Source organism: Monodon monoceros, unplaced genomic scaffold (assembly GCF_005190385.1).
Source record: "Monodon monoceros isolate NGI ecotype Baffin Bay Population unplaced genomic scaffold, NGI_Narwhal_1 Super_Scaffold_9, whole genome shotgun sequence".
Classification (NCBI taxonomy): Eukaryota; Metazoa; Chordata; class Mammalia; order Artiodactyla; family Monodontidae; genus Monodon; species Monodon monoceros.
The window spans coordinates 45,643,473-45,648,720 of record NW_021703786.1 but is presented as its reverse complement, the minus strand read 5'-3'; the positions used below and the strand labels follow the sequence as shown (position 1 = coordinate 45,648,720).

General features: G+C 44.7%; 1 pseudogene; it reads right to left on the bottom strand.

Annotated features, from left to right (window-relative positions):
* Positions 1 to 627: 627 nt before the first annotated feature.
* LOC114889558 overlaps positions 628 to 5,248 on the bottom strand; it is a 6,949-nt pseudogene continuing 2,328 nt past the window's right edge.

Here is a 5,248-nt window from a genome sequence, read left to right as displayed (position 1 = left end):
TGTACACCAATGTTGTTTCTGAAAAAGCATGATCTTGGACAGGTTCTCCAGGAGGTGCGTCTGGGGAGAGGAGGGAAGATGGGCTGGGGAAGAGGGAGGGACTTGTGACAGGAATCTGGGGCTATTAAAGGAGGAATCCCCCCGGGGAAATCTTAATTTAGTGGTTTGTCTTGGTAATTTTTGCCACATCTAAGTACGATTGTTTACTTGATTTTTCTTTAAACAACAGCAACAAAAATCTACCCTTTCTCATTCTGAGCATCCATTCTGTGAAATCACAGGTCTGATGCTCTAATTATATTCTTAATAAACAGCAAAATGAATACATACTGTTAAGTAAAAAAAAAAAAGTTTCTCTTGTGTACCACCGGAAGTCGTGGCGCGCACGGGCCTTGGCGCACGCTGATCTGAGACGTACGATTGGGGGATGACGACCCCCAAGGTCCGGAGCCGATCTCAGAGCCGAAAGAAGCCACTTCAGGATTTTTCAAGGCTGAGCCCGAGGCTGGCTTTCAATGCTTGAGAGCCCATTGGACGGGAAGCCACAGAGTGGGGTCAACCGAAGGAATCCTGAGAAAAGGAGAAAAATAGCTTGTACTTGCGAATGAAACTGGCAAGGACGGACGGTCACCCGAGGGTGAGGGCTGCGGGAGGAGACAGAGGGCAGCAGGGGTGGGGTACTGGGAGAGCAGGAAGGCTGAGTCACGCCGCAGCCGCGCACGAGCCGCCGTGGGCTGCGTCCTGCAACTCACCTTGTCTGCGTGCGCCCCGCCCCACGCCCTCCCACCGTCGTAAAACACACAGACCCCAAATCGCCAACTGCAGGGGGCCGAGATGCTCTGAGACAGGTGGGGGAAGGGAAGCTAAAGAGCGGGGAAGCCCAGAGATTTGCTCGCCGGGCGGTATGTGGAAGGGAAACCTCTCCCCACTTCCTGGGGGTGGTGGCAGCTGCAGAAGAAAGACTGCTTGAAATCAGTCTTTGCTGGAGGATTTTCTGAGTCTTCACTCTTCATCCCAGAACTGAAAGCCTCCCTGACAGCCGAGAGGCCTCAATGCCTGAGACAGGTAAGACCAGGGTCAGGGACAGAGTCAGGAGTGAAAAAAATTTTTTGTATTTTTTCTGATTATAAAAATAGCATTAGTGTTGAAAAAAAGTGGAAATTTCATACAAGCACACGTGAAAAGGAAAAACATAAGCTCTATACCACCTCCACACATAACTATTATAACTATTTTGGTGTTTATTCTTCCAGCCCCTATATATATTATTATATATATATATGATTATGCTAAAGATAATTATATATTATATAATATATAATTATAATATGTGATGACTTAAAAATAAGTGGGATCACACTGAATAAATACTTTCAGGATCTGATTTTTTTCAATTGTTATCTTGTGATCCCCAATAAATTTTCTTTTACACCCTCATTTTTATTTTTATTTATTTTATTATTATTAATTTTTGGCCACGCCCTGCAGCTTGCGTATCCCAGCTCCCCCACCAGGGATTGAATCTGTGCCCCCTGCAGTGGAAGGGAAGCTCAGAGTCCTAACCATTGGACTCCCAGGGTACTCCCATACACTCGTTTTTTAAAAAAATTTATTCATTTTATTTATTTATTTTTGGCTGTGTCGGGTCTTCGTTGCTGCGCATGGGCTTCCTCTAGCTGCGGCGAGTGGTGGCTGCTCTCCGTTGCGTTGTGTGGGTTTCTCATTGTGGTGGCTTCTCTTGCTGCGGAGCATGGGCTCTAGGCCCGTGACTTCAGTAGTTGTGGTGCGTGGGCTCGGTAGTTGTGCCTTGTGGATTCTAGAGCGCAAGCTCAGCAGTTGTGGCACATGGGCCTAGTTACTTTGCAGCATGTGGGATCTTCCTGGACCAGGGATCGAACCCGTGTCCCCTGCGTTAGTTAGCAGGCAGATTCTTAACCCCTGCGCCACCAGGGAAGTCCCCAGAATTATCTTTTTTAAAAATGTACATTAGTTGAGTTTTGCTTGTGGTCATGACAGAGTGGCTTGTATCAGGCTAGGATTCCTTTAGAGAACAATGTAAAAATTAGATTCCCCCCCACCCCCCCCCCCACACACTCACAGCTGTTTTAAGGCTTTAGAGAGTAGCCAAAGTGGGCAGAACTTAAGTAACCAGGATCCTGTACAGAAGGAAAACCCTTTGAAGTGAGGGGGATCATCTCCGCTGCTTTCCTTAAGGAAATTCCTCACAGTAATTTGCTGATTTGCTTGGGAGGCATTGAGGCTGAGCAGAAAATGGTGGCCTAAAGTTTTGGCATTATCACAAGGCTCAGGAGTTCAGGAGCTGACAAGAAAGAGGGACCTGAGAAACACTTTAGGGTTTCAGCTGAGACCCCTGAAGGGCTATGATCTAGGAGCAAGGGCAATCCAGAAACATACCAGCCCATACAAAGCCAGGAACGTCTCAGTTCCTGATTGTATTAAATGATTTAACCCTACTCTAACTGCCTGGAAACAACAACAACAACAACAACAAAAACCCACAAACAACAACAACAACAAAACCACCCCCCAAAACAAAAGAAAAACCCCAGAAATTTCCATCTCTTCTGGAGAAATAACATAATACAGAGCCTCTATGGTTTTTCGTTCTACACAGCAACCAACATTTAACAAAAGTTAACAGATATACTAAGAGACAAGACCAAATGAACAAAAACCAAGAGAAAAAAATAAATAGTAGACCTGAAGGAGAAAAAGATATTGGTATTATTGTACATGGACTCTAATACATTCAAGAAAGTAGATGGAGAACTAGAAACAATTTTTTAAAAAGAACCAAGTGGAAACTCTAGAATTGAAAAATACAATTACTTAAAAACAGAAAAAAAAAAAACAACCCAAACCAAAACAAAAAAACTCTATAGATGGGTTTAACAGCAGTTTTTTGTTTGTTTGTTTTTGGGCCACACTGGGAGGCTTGTGGGATCTTAGTTCCCTGACCAGGGACTGAACCCAGGCCACAGCAGTGAAAGTGCTGAGTCCTAACCACTGGACCGACTGCCAGGGAATTCCCAACAGTCGGTTAGATATAACAGAAGACAGGATTAGTAAACTGAAAGACAGGTGGGTAGAAAATATTCAGTCTGAAGCACGGGAGTGGGGAAAAAAAAGATGGAAAATACAGAAAAGAGCATAAGAGAGTATGGAATGTGATGTAAAGGTCTAAATACATTTAATTGGATTCAGGGAGAGTGAGTGAGTTGTTCTGAAGCAATAGGTGAAGAGTTACTGATTACAAATTTTACAGTATTAGTGAAAGACATTAAAACACAGATTCAAGAAACTACAAATCTGAAGCAAAATAAATACAAAAAATCCCTACCTGGGCAAACTAGTAAAACTTCTGAAAACCAAAGTCAAAGATTATTTTAAAAAATTGACTGAGGGCTTCCCTGGTGGCGCAGTGGTTAAGAATCTACCTGCCAATGCAGGGGACACGGGTTTGAGCCCTGGTCCAGGAAGACCCCACATGCTGCTGAGCAACTAAGCCCATGTACCACAACTACTGAGCCTGCACTCTAGAGCCTGTGAGCCACAACTACTGAAGCCCATGTGCCTAGAGCCTGTGCTCCGCAACAAGAGAAGCCACGGCAATGAGAAGCCCACGAACCACATTGAAGAGTGGCCCCTGCTCGCCGCAACTAGAGAAAGCCCGTGTACAGCAACGAAGACCCAAAGCAGCCAAAAAAAAAAAAAAAAAAATTAAAAAAAGACCTTAATTAATTAAAAAAAAATGAAGGTGGAACAAAGAGGTTTACAAACGAAAATAGAGACTTCATTGCCGAGAGAGCTGAATTAAAAGTACTACTAAAGAACATTCTTTAGGCAGAATGAAAGTGAACCCAATGGAAGCAAAGACATGCAGGAATGAATGAATGACAAGAGGGAAATGTGTGGGAAAAATACACGAATATTGACTGTATAGAATAATAATATTGATAATATCTTAAGTTTAAAAATGCATGAAAAATTAAAATACTTGACAATAATAGCCAAAAAGCAGGAGGAGGATATATGGAGTTAAATCAATCCTAAGATTCTTGCATTAGCTGGGGAGTGGGATTGCTTGATAACCATTAAAATAATAGTGAAAGGGCTTCCCTGGTGGCGCAGTGGTTGAGAGTCCGCCTGCCGATGCAGGGGACACGGGTTTGTTCCCCGGTCCGGGAAGATCCCACATGCCGCAGAGCGGCTGGGCCCGTGAGCCATGGCCGCTGAGCCTGCGCGTCCGGAGCCCGTGCTCCGCAACGGGAGAGGCCACAACAGTGAGAGGCCCGCGTACCGCAAAAAAAAAAAAAAAAAAAGAAGGTAAGCAAGGTTTAAAATAGGGACATTTCTTAAAAATGTCTTTGACTATATTTCTTCTGCTATGAGCTTACCTGTATCTTTTGCCCTATATACTCTTCGGATGCTTTCCTTTTGCTATTGATTTTAGATGGATTTAAATATAGGTAAGTAGAAATATGTCCATGTGAATGTTGCAAATACTTTCTTATAGGGATCAGTTTTAAATCTTTATGCTTTGGTTGTAACACTAAGGGCGTGGTTTCACCACTTGCTTTGATGTTAGTGAAAAGAGAAATGGTCAGGTCTTAGGCTTTACACCCCTAATCGATTGAACTGAACTGAGCTCAAGGGAGCAAGCAAACCTGAGGTGCTGCATTCTTGTCATTTAGAGAGTATGGAGTTATCTGAACCAGTGATAGGAATAACGAATGGTGAATGTTGAAGTCTAAAGAAGGAAGAGAAATAAACCGGGCTGGGAAAAACTACAAAAATCCCCAAGAGAAGGCTCAGCCGCCGCACACAAGTAGCTGCCGCTTTGGGAGGGGATGCCTGGAGCAGAGACGTGTGATGCATAGCTAAGACCAGCAGGTGGCGCTCTAAAGCCGTCCGATTGCTCTCCAGACTTCCAGAGTTGAGATTTTGCTTGAGCACCTAGAAAGTGGAAACTGAGGCCCCGGGAGCTTCGGGCCCCTAATTTTTGGCTCTGTGATTCCTCTAGAGCAGCGGTCCCCAACCTTTTTGGCATCGGGGATGGGTTTCTGTGGAAGACAATTTTTCCACGGACAGGGGTGGGGGTGTGGTTCAGGCGGTAATGCGAGCCACGGGGAGCCATGAGGAGCAGCAGATGAAGCTTCGCGGGCTCGCCCGCCGCTCACTGCTCACTGCTCACTGCTCACTGCTCACTGCTCACTGCTCACTGCTC